A 16,938-nucleotide genomic window follows, 5' to 3' on the forward strand; every position below is an offset into this window, starting at 1 on the left:
GATAAATGTCTGCAACAATTCTGCCATTCAGGACTCACTTGAGACTGACAGAAACAACAAAAGACAAAGGATGAAATATTACACTGAGTTATGAGTTTCTCTTCAAACTCAAGAGAAACAGTCAAGTTTTATGTTTGATTATTTATAAAAGCTTGACTTGCGTGACCTTGAGTGAGGGTGGATGAAGCAAATGACAACAAAACTGAGGGAGAACTTAAATCTGAAGATTAAGAAAGCAAAAGTAGGCTGATGGCCAATATTTTTAGGTAAAGAATATTTCCAGTTTATGTAACTTGCTTCTCATTTCCAGAGATTTGTAATAGCTGAAGATTAAGGACGTAAACAGGCCAAACTCCAACAAACAAAATAATTTTAAAAAGGTTATTCAATCAAATCTATCATTATAGATATATAGCTGACACACAGAATCCCACCACTGACTTCTAGGTCTGCTGTGACGTCTACTTCTAGCTGGGTGTACCCAATTTTTCCCAGTCACATGGAAAAGCATGAAAGAGCCAAGATAAAACAACCTACTCGCTCATGTTGAAGGACACTAATTGTCCTGTTTTTTCCTGACAGTCAGCATGACTTTGAAACTGATGTGTTTCAATAGGAAGTAAAGTCACATGGGGATAAAAGAGTTTTCACAAGGCTTTGTCTTCTGTAAATCTAAGTACACCCCATGACTCGATAGTTTGTAACAATAACTTAAAGTACTCATTCTTTTTGTCTCCCATATGGTTATGAAGGAATTCTGGCCCAATGTTATTATGTTGCTACAGTTCATTGAGGTTTGGAGGCATTTATTTCTACACAGCTCTTTCAAGGTCCCACCCACAGTATTTCAGTTGGGTTCAAGTCTGGATTTTGATTGCGTTTTCTACAACTGTATTCAGTTGTAGATTTACTGCTGTGCTGAGGATCATGCTGCCCCTGACTGTAGAATACTTTGGTGTACAGAGGAGTTCATGGTTGAGCCAATGACTGCAAGGTTCCCAGGGTCCTATGGCTACAAAACAAGTCCAAATCATCACCCCTCAGGCACGGTGTTCAACAGATGTTATGAGGTGTTTGTGCTAATATACCTTGTTTGGTTTTCTCCAATTGCAGTTAAAAAGCTCCACTTTGGTCTCATCTGACTAAAGAAAGTTGTTCCAGAAGTCTTTTGGTTTGGCCAGATGCAGCTTTGCAGACCTAAGCTTTGCTGGTCTGTCCATTTTAGAAAGAGCTCTGTCCTGGCAACCCCTACAAAAAAAGCAATATTTTTTTAAGCCTTTTTGTAAGTGTAACTTTTTGAACTTTAATATTTAAATGGTAACTGAGGCCTGCACAGTCTGAGATGTCAGTTATGAGTTTTTCCTCTGATCTTTGTATTGTCCAACTTGCTGGAACATCCACTCCAGGAAAAACTGTGGCAAAGTCTTAACACACATCTAAATGCAGCAAACCAGCAAACTCCTAAAACATCTGCTTTTATAGAAGTGGTCACACTTTATAGTGATCAGTATTTAACAGCACCAACGATGCACTTATTTTTCCACAGGTCTACTTGGAGCTCAATGAAAACTTTCTTTTTCGCGTGACTCTAGATCTGTAGCGTGTATTTTGTATGTTCAGTGGAGACATGTCACGTTATCAACCAAAAATATATCAAACTCAGTGATTCACTAGCTCAGAACTCATGACACCAATTCAGTTATTCCAGAATTTTGGTGAAGACCCATTAGATGATCATGTGCCATGTGTTTTTTGTGAATCAAAGACAGACTGACCTTGGACTGTATGAGCAAAAATGTGGCAATTGTTGTATTTTAACCAAAAACCATATATTTTTTAAACCTTGCAGAGTAATTTTTATTGCCTAACCATAAACAGTAGGGTTTAGACTAACTGCCCCTTAAAAGTGGAAAATATTCACTTTGAATAAGAACATATGAATCCACTCTGATGAAAATTCAGGATCACAGAAATGACGTCAATTCATTTCTTAAATTGCTGCACTGTTTATTTATTTTTTCCTGTTTTCTCATGTTCCTGGCCAGTCGTCGAGAAAGCCTGTGGGCTGCACCTCAGTCAGAGGCTGTAAGATGGATGACAGAAGGACAACAGCCAGCTGACACAACTGAGGAGTAAGTGAGTGGCAAAATGAGTGGTAGCGAAAGAGGAGAAAAACAGTGTGAGAGCAGGAAGGGGAAAAAATGAGAAGAGAAGCAGGAGTCAGAGATGCTGCAGGGCTTTACTGTACATCAGCACATATGGGCCTCCCTGCAGCAGCTGTGAATGTCATGATCACACTAACTACCGCCGCCAATCACATCTGCTCATGGGAATATGGCATGTTGTTTTTAGAGGGTTTTTTTTTCTCTTTTCAGACTGCGTAATCATCCACAGATGATGCAACACACAATGTTTACATGCTCTGTAAAATATTCTCCTTATAGGCCATTTTGGGATGAACTTTAATTCAGGCAACATGTGACAAAATTGTGCTCAGCTACAATGCAGAGATGCCCTCCTATGATTAAGCAGAAGAATATTTTACAGGAATCTTTGTAATTCTGTGCAGATTAATTCAGGCAGAGCAGTGCTTTGAGCGAAACACTCATGTTAACATGCTCACAGTGACTACATGCTGTTATGCAATGCATGTTTAGAACAAGTGCAATGTACAAGCTAGCATTAGGTTACTGCTGGCTCGTTGGCAGTGGTTGCTGGCTATCAGAGGCTGATTGCTTTGGCTGATAGCAGATTGTCACAGTTGCCGTTAAATTTTCCACGTTTGTCTACAAATATTCTTTGACCTAACAAAGTGGAAATAAAATTTGAAAGAGTGCAACCCAATCTGGAAACCAAGAAGAAACCACAACAGCAGCATAAAGGCTAGCAACCAAAGTAGCCAACAGACGTTTTTTCCAGTTGAGGAATATAATTTTTCCCTAGTGACAGGTGGTTGCCAGGGGCTCACTGACTGGTCTGTAGGCCTGAATAATTGGGTTTTAACAATGATTTTTCCTGCAACTGGAGCCTTCTTCACTTGATCCAACATTGTCATCATTATTGTAACATATCCAAAACAGCGGACAAATTAACCTCATGTGGTTAGTATGTAGACTCATAGCAAATGGGATCAGAAACATTTAATAAAAGTATTGCATTAACAGTTTAAAAACTGCAAGCATTTTTAGACGTAGTCCCCCATTCTCAGAGCTTGTTCAGGTGCTTCTAGCTCTTTATGTAATCTCAGACTGGCTCAGTGATATCGAGATTAGGGATCAGTGCCATATAATCTGCTGCAGGACTTTTTGGTCTTTCTGACATTAAAGATAAAGGCTCTATATACAGGGTTTCCACCAGGGAAGTTGATAACCCCAGTGGCCCTGACAGGGGCAAACAATTTAACATTGCTACACTAATCTTTTCTAACAGTGATTGCAAAGCCCGGAGAAAACACAGGAGCAGTGTTAGCTTCTGTATTTCACACAGACGAGAGTGACGAGAAAGAGAGGCACTGGGGTGGTAATACCCAAATATAACTAGTGGAAGACAACTGATTCGCTTCATGTGGCAAAGATTATTTAGCCTACCATGATTCTACTATAAAATAGTAGTTATAATATCTGCTTGGGTCTTCAATTTCATATTCAATTCAATTTCAATGCTGGTGATTTTGGCTCATAACAATATATACACACCCTTTCTTTTATAACGGTGTGTTTGTACTCTTCCCTAAAAGCTCAAACTCATTCACTTTTTAGGACAGCCTGAGGCGAGATGACTAAAAGGTAGCGTTCGGTCATAAAAGATCTGCCAAGAGGAAGTTAAACTCAACAGGTAGATGTAGATGAACCTGAGGCAGATTTAATCATGGTCGCCAGCAACTGCATTTGTCTGGATTGCTTAGGGTCAACCGGCCCACATTAAACACTGTGAGGCAGTTGTGTGTGAACTTTCCAGAGGTTTCCCTGTGGCTGCTGTGCAGGTCTCCAGAGGCACGGGAGTCCTGCACTAGAATAAATAATCAAGGAGAATGTAACCTACAAAAAAATAGTTTCCAGCTGATGTTTAAATCAAACCACTGGTTCAGCTTGTCTCGTAGATAGAGGAAGGCTGTTCCAAAGTTGAAGCACCACAATCTCATCTGGTGATCTCTGAATTTAAACTAAGTGTGGAACAATTAAACAACTGTTCAGATGATGGGAACGGCCAACTGTTCAAATAAGGTCTCAGCAGATCTGCTACAATATGTGAGCAAGAGCTTGTCCACGTAAGGCTTTGCATGAAATACTAAGTTTAAGTGGAAGAAAATTAAAGGAACTATTAACAAGAAGGATGGCGTGCAAGGGTTAGCTTTTTCTATAAGCAACCAAGGACGACTGAAAATGTATGTAAAGAGCAAATTTTTATTGGCTGACAGTAAAGATTTGAATTTCCAGATGTTTCTTAGATAAACAAAAATAAGCCTGGATGAAGTTGGAGGAGAAGAAGAGAAGATTTAAAACACAACAAAACCTTGTTGTGGTGGCTGTGGCTCAGGTGGTAGAGTAGATCAGCTACTGATTGGAAGGTTGGTGGTTCGATCCTCGGCTTCCCCAGTCTGCATGCCAAATATCCTTGGGCAAGATACTAACCCCAAGTTACCCTCCGATGTGTTCATTGGAGTGTGAATGTTTGTGGTTGTGAATGAGTGAACGAGGTATACAGCGCTTTGAGTACTCCGGGTGAGTAGAAAAGCGCTATGAATCAGTCCATGTTGGGGCTTAAAGACCCTGGGTCTCCCACCACCTCCACCTCTTTTTTTAATAAGTTAAAGCTCAAGAAAATTCTGTGTAATAAGTTAATATTGCGCATCTTATTAACTTAAGTTAATTACATTTATCAAACAATTACCAAAATAAAATGACCAATCATGATTGTGACTTCTGCTTAATCTAGCATCTCTTCCAAGAAGGTCGTAAGATAGAATAGCTAAACCAAGTTGTAGCTTTTGTATTATAAAATATATAACGTATCCCCACTGGGCTGAACTCTGGCAGTATGCTTTGTAGCTCATTCAATGGCCTCAAACCTAAATAGTGTCTTCTCCTACCTTCTACCCACCAAGGACACTTTTCCCTGAGTCACCAAGTGATGTTGATGACAGCAACTTATCTCTGAAGGAAACTAAGCTCAGCCGTTCTGGCATCTTATCAGGGCTGTTTACAAAACTGTAAATGTAGTCACTACTGTAGGACCCATTCAGAAAGTGACTGCAGGAAAGGAGGCAGTGGCACAGGTCAAGTCTGTGGGGATGGGGAAAAACATTTGGGGATGATTAAGAGAACAAATGCAGTTACAGCGGTGGAGCAGTGATTGAGTAAAGAGAAATATGAGAGGTTCAGCCTGCTTCTCTATACAGCACATTAGAAATTTACTGAAAGGAGAGTTTTTATATTCTACATTCATCGGTATTCAGGGGATGAACTCTGTTCTGTCTGTAGAATAAAAACTGGTAGAGTCATGTCCACTTTGCATCACACTTGAATATAAAAAATAACCCTGAATTTATTTTTTCAAAGCACTGGCTGATCAGCCTATTTAAAAAGCCAAAGTCAGGCCAGACAGTGAAACTGAATTTAAGTATTACTGCAACAATAAGTCCTCTTATTGTCAGAAAATCTTGTCATATAAGGTAAAAAGACTGCTTGAGTTTTGGAGAGTTAGTTGGGGAAAAAAAACAATCAATATATTTACTAAAAAATTAAGATTATTTTTGACATTCTGTGATATTTTACTGGCAAAACAATCAATCAAGAAAACAGTTACAAAAGAGAATCGAGAACCTTCTCCAGTCTCTCTGAATCACATGCCCTGAAGCTCATCAACTGACTGACAATGTTTTTCTGACAGCTGCATACTGGCAAAACAATGACGTCAGTGTCATGACACCAGCATGAGTCCATGAGATTCTTATTTCAAAATCAGTGGGAATTCCTGCCTTAAACGTCTGTTTATACTTGTTTTACACACTGTGGCAAGGACACCACGTGTGGGCCTAACTACATGTGTTACATTTTTCTCCTTCATCTTCAACATTTGCTCTAAATTCTTCTGTCTTTGCTTTAGTGGCTTTCTTTTGTCTTCTCTTTATGATGCCTTCTCTCGTTCCCCATCTTCTGTCACATCCACACCAATGCTTCATTGCTGAATATTTTATAAATCAAGCAATTTCACCTTTATATAAGTTCAAGCTATGAAAATATTCTGAGACAGGTATTCTAAAACTTGTCTTTACACTTTAGCTTCACAGTAATAATCTTATTAATTAATTAATTTCGATATTCAGTGTTTATTTAGTTTGTGTTTTTCCCCTGTATTTAATGCATATTTTGGCCAACATCCCATGTCTGTATCCCCTCAAATTCACATGTTTTCAGCCTGAAGCAGCACGAGGAGCTGAGAGAGGGAACGATAACATAAGATAAAATGCTGTCTGACCTGTACAAGATGTCAACCCACCTCTGCAGTGTCTCTGGACAACTTTTCCATGCCAGTGCAAACGTTGACTGCCGTAACTGTGTGTGGGAGTCTCACATTGTAATGGCTAGATTTGCAGGACTGCATTACACGGATAACCCCCAAAGATAGTGAAACTGAAAAGCTTAATAGGCCTTATTCTTTTAGACAGAAAATCAACAGGTTAACATTAAAGTCATTTCCTAGTTGCACACCCTTTGTATAATACACAAACATAAGTTGATCATGTTGACATATAACATATTGAAGTTATTGTACTACGTGTGGTTCTATGGGTTTTTGTAGAGGTATAAAAAAGTCCTGGGAAATCTTCTAGAAACAAAAACTTTTGGCCAAAGTTTTGGATGTCAAAAGTTTTAAAATATGGATGGAGGGTGCTTTGGCACCATGGTCCATTTGCATTGAAATGGGGCCATTAGTCAAAGCACCGGGAAAGGAGACAAGGAGGACAAAAAAATGGCAACTTAGAAGGTAAAAGATGTCCACAGATAAATGGCTGCTGCACTTGAAAATTGGGACAAAGCAAAAAAGAAAAAAGAAAAAAAAAAATCACATGAGATTCAACAAAGGAGAGAAACTGGGAGGCCTGGGTGTAACATTCATCTGCTGTTAAATCCTCCAAATACTCCCCATCTTAATCTGTATTCTTCAAAATTTAATGATCACAGACGCAACCTGGTCGCGTCAGGACAGATTAGGCAGAAAAGAAGGCCACAAAATGTCCTGTCTGGTTCCCAAGCTCAGGCATCTGAGGTCTCTAAAACCTCAGCCCCTGCCTCTCAGTGCCCTCAAACAGCTGTTCAGTCCAGCTGTGCAAAGAGCTCAGAGCTGGCTAGGAGTACCAAACCAAATCCTCGACAGGAGCTCAGGTCACAATGCTCAGCAGTAAATTAAACCTGCAAGTTATTTTAATTGCGGGGTGCATTTTAAATAAATATAAAGATCATTTTCTCTATTATTTAATTGTATGGCCATAACGGCCCCTGTCACGTAACTTTTATATAATAAATCTAGGATATCTGCCAAAATAGGGGCTCTGTTATTCATAACACCTTTTCCAACCACAGTTCTCAGGCTTTTCATGGATTTTGAACCAAAATGTAGCCATGCTGGTACCCCCATAAATAGGTCCTAGGTCCATTCCCAAAGGGGGAAAAAAACCCTTTCCAATTCTAATTTTACAATACAAATGTCATTTTTTAACCAGCTGTTTTTATTTTATTAGATTGGGTTGCTGTTACTGAAGCAGAATAAACATGACCATTTATCCAACAGTTAGAAATAACAGGAAACTGCTTAAAATTACTATCAATAAGCTAAAAGATTCAGTTTAGTATATGAGGACAACTCCTTGCTATAGCACAGAGCTAAAAGTAGAGGAAGCTAAAAGCAAAGGGTCAGCAGTTTAGAGGTGTAACAAAGTGGATGAGTAGTTGAAATACTCCCCATTCATCTCAGAAGTATTGACTTTTTGCACATTAGGCACATTATTCTCTACATGTGTTTATTCGCTATGATTTGCTATTGTCAAAGTAACACTGCTGCACTTAGTATCCCAGGTTTGTTTGTGTAAGCATTATGTTGACGTCAAAATCAAACATTCAGCAGATTAAAGCAAATACTTGGTCCCATGTTGCTTTATAGTTTATTATGTTGCAGATTAATTCATTTGTGCATCCTTACACTGGTTCTTCGTTCTCAGTCTTCATGTATGTCAGGTGTGGGAAAGGCCCGCTCCACATATCCTGATTTTTAAAGTACTGTTGATGTCATGACTGACATCAACAAGTTAACCCAAAAGGAGGGGTGATATTTTTTTTTTTTTTCATAGGAATGTTTCCTTTTGTTTTTCAGGACACAAAGTGATTTCTTGAATATTTTCCTTCCATACAGAGTCATCAGAAAAATAGCTTTATGTGATTCTCACATAGAGGTGTGTTGAGTTAACTAGTTCATCTGCTTTTTGGTTTTTGTTAATCAAGCTAATTTGGGGGAGGTTTGTTCAGTTTCACATATAATGGTGGTCACTGTAAATATATCGCTCATCTCTGGGAAACCGAAATGTCTGCTGAGTCTGCTTCCTTGACCCTCGAGTCAGACTATTTGACATGAGGATATAGCGCCTGCTACATCTATAGCTGCTACATCTATAGCTGCTACATCTATAGCTTCTGTAATATCTGTATCTATAATAGTTTCATTCACAACTGTAAACTGTGGTTTAAAAAAAAAAAAGAAGCCAGGCAAAGCCTTCCCCGTCAACTCATGTAACATATCCCCATCTTCATGAAGAACCACACTGACAAGTTAAAGGCATAAAAATATGGCGATATGCGTGAGGAGGAGTACTCATAGTGACAGCAGGAAAAAGAGCAACTAGTGTAAATGACAACTTAATCCAGTAACCAAATTACTCTGACACTGAGCTGAAATAAGAGTAGTGCAAATAAATGAGGCATAAAAAGTAATTATGGTTACTTTGGTCCTTACTTTGGTTTGGTTGTCATGTATACTTTTACTCATAAATACCAATTTAGCATATTTGTAAGCTTAGATGTATTACTTTCATTTTACAAAGTCAGGAAAACCATGTTTAAGCCAGGCTTGGTGTTACTTTGCCAAAGCTTTCCTGCATATTGAGAAGAAGTTTACCCTCCAAGAAAGAGGTTTTATCCTTTAACCTTTCATCAGTTTTATGTAAGAGCACCTTTGTTTACTGAAGCTTAAAAGAAAAAAAGACAGCAATACAGGCTTTTTAAACAAATCGTGCTGTCGTAACCCCCTAAAAGTAATTTTCCATCAGCTAAAAGAATCATTCCCGGCTTCATCCTTTGTTTACAGTATTAGAAGAGAACTGAAGTCAAGGTATTGCATCAGAGAAAGTATGACTTTTTCCTCAAAAGCTAGTTCTTAGACAAGAAAAGCCCTGGATTAGAGTTGATGTCCTCGTACTTAGCCTGCCAAGGTGTTCTGGTTTCCATAAAAAATTCCTATCATCACATCCTATTGTATTAATATATAAAAATACAGGAACTGACAAGAGTACAAAGAATTGCCCTTTCTTGTCATTTACAGACGTGTGCCCAGCAACACAGGCTCAAGGACTGTTTACAAAAGCAGAAAGTGATTATAAATGCACCGTAGGTCAGAGGAGGAAACACTGCCTATCTAATCATATCACAACAAAAAGAGATTTGGAATTTCACTATAAGCTATTTGAAATCATTAACTCTAACAGTGGGAAAAAGGAGGGCACACAGTTAAAGCCACCTGGTCACAGCTCACTTTGTTTAGTCAACATCTTCAACAACCTGCAGTCTCTCAGCTAGCTGAAACCCTCATTCAGCTCATCTGTACACAGTCGAAAAGCATGGATTTTATATCAGCCCACAGCAAGTCTTCCTTTAAGACATAATTCCCAGGGAATTATTGATCTTCAAGTAGAGCTCTATTCCTTCTTCTGTAATGTTGATACTAATAAAAGCTTGTATCCAATCTTCTTCCCCAGCTATTTGTGTTAAAAGCCTCACTAAGTCCCAGCATCATAATTTCAGACAGTTTTAAAACACTGTTGTGTGGGAAAGTTTGCAACAATACTAATTACAGCAAGCAATCATTGAGAGGAGAACAAATTCAACACAATGAGGCGCTGCATAAACAAAGAAACCCAGTAATTACTAAATCTGCACTTCGTGTGGCGTGATGGGCCCTCACGAAGACTAAATACAACACATGTTTCTACGTTCCTGACAGCTCCCGCTATCTTGCCATTGTTCCCTTGTCTTTTAAAGTTTCTCTCATATTATTATTCCTTCAAGGAGACAGTTTGTGCAGCATAAAACAAACAATAGAGGGCCACGACCTTTAGTTTAAAGAGCTCAAGGGCAACGTTCACAGCAGCACAACTGAGAAGTATCAGAGAAAACAAAAACAATATGGCCTTTTAAAACTAATATACACTCATACCTCCAGCTCAGCCTTCCTGATTCAAACAAGTCTGACTAGAAACAAACAAGGTGTGGTCCCACGAGAAGACACATTACATGACCAAATGCGCACCGCACTAAGGTAAACCTCCCTATCAAAACAGTGCTTTCTCTTCTAGTGCTTGGGGTGATTTTAACTGGCAGCACATACGGTGCCTCAAGGCCGCCAGTGTCTCATACACACAGTTCACATAAAAGCTGAAAAATGTAATTACATTAAATGAGCACATAAGTATTTACAAGCCTGAATTAGCAAAACCTTTTATGCAGCTTGACTAGTTTTGGATTTTGGGGGTTTTGTAGGTGTAACAGGTGTTTTCCCACATGCAGCCTTTAACTGGCAATCTGCAAATGACCAAAAGAGGGTTCATTGCAACACCCTCTCTGGCAGGGACAGCCAGCAACCACTCGTCAACCACGGGGTCAGGTAACATTTTCCCCAACTGGTCTCTAGGCCTGTGTGACTGATGGTTCAAGCACCCTACTGACACCTTTATTTAAAGGTTTCAACATATACAATACAGGACAGAAAAAAACAAAACAAACACAGATTTGTTAACCAAGCAAAATACTGGTCATCACACCCCAACCCTAAACATCGAGAGTCATGATTCACCCGTCATGCAAAAAGAGAAAGAAATAAAAACACAGAATGCGGGACATGTCTTAGTGTCAGGAGTGCTCTTTTATGCTGACAAAGCACTTCTCTAGAAATTAGGGAAGCTCGCCATGTGCTTAGAAAAATCACTTGACAAATTATCAATGCAAATAGGCTGTGCAGCCTCTCACTGACAAAGCTGCTCAGGTACGGGTTTGACCTTGCTTTGTGTGTTTAAGCAGAAGAAATTTCAATACAGCATCCTGCAGAGTTGTGGGGGTTTGAAGGCCGGAGCTTGCCCTGCTGTTCGCTTTGTTTGCTCTTTACTATGTTATCTTGTTCCAAGCATTTGGCCTTTTGTTTACAGATGGCTGAGCTGCGAACCTAAAATAGAGGGAATGTTGTTGTTTTTTTACCTCATTATTAAAATAAGTGCACTTAGGTTTTTTTGGCAGCATAAATCCTTCTTAATATAGATGTAAACTTTTTTGTGTTTTACAGATTTTAATTTTAATCAAAGTGTGGCCTCACAGCACACCGGGCAACAGTACTGTAAATGTGCGTCTGAGTCGAGCCAATTTCCACCGCAGACAGCGTCACGGGGGGAATGCCATTCATTTTAAGAATTCACATATGTTGCTGCTCTGTCCCAGGGGCAGGTCAGGCAGTACTTGAGTGAATGTTAACTGCTCTCTCCTACTTTCTGTTGTCATTGGGTCATAAAATCTGCCACTGTCCCCAAAGACTTCATGTTTGCTTGTTGTTAAGCAAAACTTTTTCTGAGCTCCTGCTGGTGTTATTCATTCTGGTTGACAGCAGCAAATCAATCCTAAAACAAACTCACCGCCTGTGGAGCGGGCCTAGATTTTCAGGTCGCCTGTGATACTGCACGTTTAGGAGCTTTTCCTGGTCATTTCTAGCTTTAGAAAAGACACATACCACATCATGTGGACCCAAAGTGTGGGTGGAAACAAATAACAAGGTTTTATTCCTTATAAAAATCACTTTAATAACTGACTAATAACTAATATAACTTTAGCCTACTGATGTCCACATTACAATTTAAGGGCTAAAACAAATATACACCCACACAAAGTGTAACAACCAACCAAAACTCACAGATTTAATATACTACATAGACTAACAGAAATAATTGATGCCAATGTGAATGTTTTATTGTTTTCTTATAGTTCGCTGGGGGGGACAAAAAAACTAAGGTGTATTTTGGGTAAAATTTAAAGGCTCTTATTGCCATGAGGGTCCACTTTTAGCACGTGATCATCTTCTAGCCATGATTCCTTTTGTGTTAAAATAGCTCTAATATAGTCATGGCTTCACTCAACATGCTTAGGTTATTGTACATACAAATTTTGAGGAGATCGGGTGAAAGACACCCACTGATTCTTTATAGAAATGACAACTTTAAGTAGTTCCTAGAAAAGCAATCATGTCACTAAGACTAAAATAATGCACAGCAATTAGCCAGCCCTCCATTTCTAAACAGATGAGATAGAAAGAAACCAGATTAGTCTTGAAGAGACCGATGAGGAGGACATGCTGAAAGTCCACGATAAGGAAACTGTTGATTTATAATCTCCACTGAAGCTGAAGTCTGGACAGGAAATGAGTCTGGATACACTACAGGAGGCACTTTGTTGTGTCTAAACCCACCCAACCTGTCATGACCGATGCAGACGTCGATAAAAAAAAAAAAAAGGGAAGTGAGACTTTTTAAAGTGCAAAATAAAAATAACCTACTCTTTATTTCCCAATCATACACCTGTGTGGAGTAGGTGTGACAAAGTTGGATATCTGCGTTCAAAGTAAACAATAAGACACACATGCTTTGGCACAACTCAAACCCCGACATAAAGCCACGCACACTAATTGTATCATGTTTCCATTGATTGTTAGGTTAGTTACAGCCTACCGTATACAGAGTGCTGTGGACAGTCCGGGACAGTTGCTCTGCTCTGTTGTGGAAAAATCTGAGGAGGAAAATCAGGATGCCTCGGGAATGTTTTTTTTCTTCTTTTTAAATTGTCTTATCCACAAACTCGTAACTTTAGCCACGGCTGAGCTGACAAAACTGCATGTTCAAGTCTTGCTCAAGCTGTCTCGTTACTCTTCCTGTCGCTGAAAGCGCGTTTGTTGCTTTGCGAGGAGCTGAACGGGAGCTGCTCGTATTTCATTAGAGAGGCGGAAAGCTGGTGAGAAAAACTGACGTTACATCCGGTAATATGTTTCAAAATAAGACTGTTTACTAGGAATGAATGTCACAAGATTTTCCTTCAAACATTTTCAGGCAAAGAAATTTTTAAAATAAAACTGAATGAAAAAATAAATAAATAAAAGCGAACAAACAACAAAGTGCAACTATATTAAAAGAATATATCTTCATTAATTCAAAAAGATTCAAAAAGAGTCCTTTAATAGTCCTGGGAGGTGTTTATTTGATTTGAGGGGTTATTTATTTATTTAATTATTTATATTTGACCCGCAACAATACTATTAGCTCTTGAGGTTTTAAAATACAGAGACTGATTATTCTTTTTTCATTTCAAATTATCATTTTGTGCATTGAACCTAAGTAGAAATTGCTTGGGGTCTAGTACATTTTTTATTTTACATTTTCTTCTTAATTTAATGCTAATTTAAATTATATGTTTATATTTAAATTCTATATTCATACATTACAAAAAAAAGCATGAATGAAGTTGGTTATCCGAGATTCACCTACCGTTGTGGTTTTAATAAAATAGCAGTAAGTTAAAAATGTTTATTTTATAAGTTTCTTTGGATGGAAAGCATTTATAGAGGACAGCGGTTAAACAATAGTAATAATGATCATAATAACCTACATCATTTTGCCATTAATCTGTAAAAGTTTGCCATTAGGGCAAGAGGTTTCTCCAGTATTCTGCATATTGCACAGAAATTGTAAAAGCAAACATAAAGTGGCAGCAGGATATTAATTTTAGAAGTCATAGCAGGACCAAAACGCGCGCACTCTTAGCTTACAGTTTCTTTCGTACGTCAAACAAACACTAAGGCATTTTATATGATCAGAGCGGGCAAAATAACAGAAACAACATGCTTTTACTTTGAAGCCCACTTGATAGCTTCCCGCTGTGAGGTGCTTTAGGTGCATGAACTGCGATAAACTAATCCCTTAACAATTACCCAAAGCTTAGCTTGATAAAACCTTAAACAAAGTCTTTACAACAAAAAGTAACGATTTATGTCATGGGAGATTGACCCCCAATTGACCCCATAAGCCAGGTAATTCCACACAATGATATTATATAAACACAGGTATGTCTGCACAACACCTGCACACAGACACACGCTTTTATCCAGCAAGCCCAGTGTGACTTTCAGATGCCCCTAAATACAGAAAAACATATCTCTAAAAGCTATTTGCAGCAGTCTGAAATATTTAACAGTGCATGTTTACCACATTAATACACCACACTGTTTAATTACAGCCTATCAATCGGCAGATGGTACCGCTCTGATTGGGTTGTAAAGGGATCATAGTCCCACAGTACAGTTTTGTGATGAAGATAACGTACCCTAGATTCAAAGCCTGCTCCAGCACAACCAGTTCTTTGCTCTGTATTCTAAATATGTAGAACGAGGTCACACCTAACGAACCTCAACCCTCTCAGACAAGCTTTTATGCTCCAGAGGAGTGAAAGAAGGCTATATATGCACAGTCGCACAGAGGGTTCAGATCAAAAACAGCATCGAAACTCTCCTTCTTTTGGTTATTTTTAGAGCTAAACGCTGACTGATATGTTAGTCCAAAGTTAAATATAAGTCCACACAGAGAGACTGATATATAGACATATGGATAGTCTCATAATAACACAAAATATGAACAGAAAAACTGTAAATAATCAAATCGTCCTGTCTGAATGCATGGTTGGAATAAGCTGTTGTGTTTTACTGTTATAATATAACTTGAAATAATACATTTTTGAGCCATCTTAGTTCTGTCTGTACAAAATTTTATGGCAATTCAAACCAAGATGCACATAGCTTCCAGTTCTAAAAATAGAAGCCAAGGCAAATGTACATTAAACCCGTGTTCTTTCCAATGACCACAAGGGACCAACTCCTCTGATCTGACCATTAACCATGTGTGACAATCATGGTGACAATGTAGGATCAAGGGATAAAACTCCAGTCACAGGTTTAGCGACCAGCCAGAGACCATCTGGCATGGTCTCTGGCTGAAAAAGAAAGAAGAAGAAGAAACCAGTTGGGAGTACTTCCTGGAGTTTGATGGCAGTCACTGTGAAAATGATTGTCGGTCACTGGTCTGTGACAACCACCTGTCGCTTGGAAAAAAATATGTATTCTCCCAGCCAGCTGGCAAAAACTTCCCTGTAATTGCTTTGGTTGTTAGCTTGTGGTGTGTTGTGCTGTGGTCATAGTTTGAATGAAAGTAACAGACAAGGATGCCTTGAAATCACAGTTAAACAACCCCTAAGCGGCAGGAGCCCTGGGGCAGATAAGGTTCACCCTGAGTTCCTGAAGGCTCTGGATCCTATAGGGTTGCTATGAACCATTTTATCCTTATACAACCGTTGCAGGAGCTTGGTCCGCATAGCTGGCAATAAGTCCGACTCATTCCCAGTGGGAGTTGAACTCCGCCAGGGCTGCCCTTTATCACCGATTCTGTTCATAATTTTTATGGACAGAATTTCTAGGTACAGTCCAGTGGTGGAAGGCTTCCAACTGGATGGTCTCAGAAACTGTCTCAGCTTTTTGTAGATGATGTGGTTATGTTGGCTTCATCAGGTGGTGGCCTCCAGCTCGCACTGGAGCGGTTCGCAGCCGAGTATGAAATAGTGGGAAGGAAACATCTTTGGAAACAGCTTGACTGCAGTGCTATAGTACAACTTTTACTCATTTTTTCTGGTTTTGATCACACTTTTTCAGGTTTTACTGTCACCATCAAGGGTTTGCAGACAAACATGAAAAACTACAGGCAACTGTGGCAATCTGCCAACAAGGTTTTTAGTGCAGCACCTTCACTTCATCCAGAGAGTGGGAGCAACCTCCAGGAAGCACTGCCAACCAGGTGGGGGATTTTGTCCCCATAACAGTATTGCATCCAGTTTGCTGGACAACTTTGGGTAAAGTGTGCATGACGTCACATGAGAAAATTCAATAGTATGGGAACAGGGCACTTAGTTTCCTTGATTTGTGGCTTCAGTAGAACCTTTCCCTATAGATTAATGGGCTGAATCATTAGTTTCACACTCATCAAATATAGCACGATGGTCATGTTGCAAAGTTTGGTCCTCATTATTGTCTAAAAGAACAATGAAGCAGGGTATACTTTAGGGCAAGTCTAGTTTGTGACTGACAAGTTTCTACTCTATGGAGGTGTAGTGTCCCTCGGTTTTAGAGTCAGGTCTGTGATAGTTCCTTACCTCATAAAACTAAGATGGTAATGATGGTAGCATAAACCTTAAGATGCTAACTAGCTTTTTAACTAGCCGTTTATGGTATGGGCTAACTATGACCGACTAATCACTAGTACAGCCTCCAGAGTTGTTCCACTGTTTTAAAATGCAGCTGTAAAACATGCACACTTGTGGATGTGGCTGTCTTGTGGGTTTGCACAGAAAGGTTTATTTACTTTGTTTATATGAAGCACAAATCTTTAAATTTAAACCACTGAACTCCATTTTGCAGGATTGTACATTTACTCAACTTTTGGACTTCGACTGGTGGGGCTACAGCAATCAGACATAATAGGACTGGAGGGAAAAAAAACTGCCCTGCACTTATCTGGTCTCTAGAGAATCTGAGAAGAGTTGT

General features: G+C 39.1%; 1 protein-coding gene across 3 annotated transcripts in view; it reads right to left on the reverse strand.

Moving 5' to 3' along the window:
- The window catches only part of LOC146512367 (leucine zipper putative tumor suppressor 2 homolog), a 48,751-nt gene extending 35,464 nt beyond the window's left edge, over positions 1–13,287 (reverse strand). For 2 of the 3 annotated variants that reach the window (XM_085171058.1, XM_085171057.1), the window contains exon 1: positions 13,031–13,287. The gene's annotated coding sequence lies outside the window, so the exon portion shown is untranslated. The remainder of the gene's footprint in view (positions 1–13,030) is intronic. The other variant, XM_085171056.1, reaches the window with a different exon arrangement.
- Between the last annotated feature and the right edge of the window lie 3,651 nt (positions 13,288–16,938).

Source organism: Neolamprologus multifasciatus, chromosome 8 (genome assembly GCF_963576455.1).
Source record: "Neolamprologus multifasciatus chromosome 8, fNeoMul1.2, whole genome shotgun sequence".
In the NCBI taxonomy this organism is placed as follows: Eukaryota; Metazoa; Chordata; class Actinopteri; order Cichliformes; family Cichlidae; genus Neolamprologus; species Neolamprologus multifasciatus.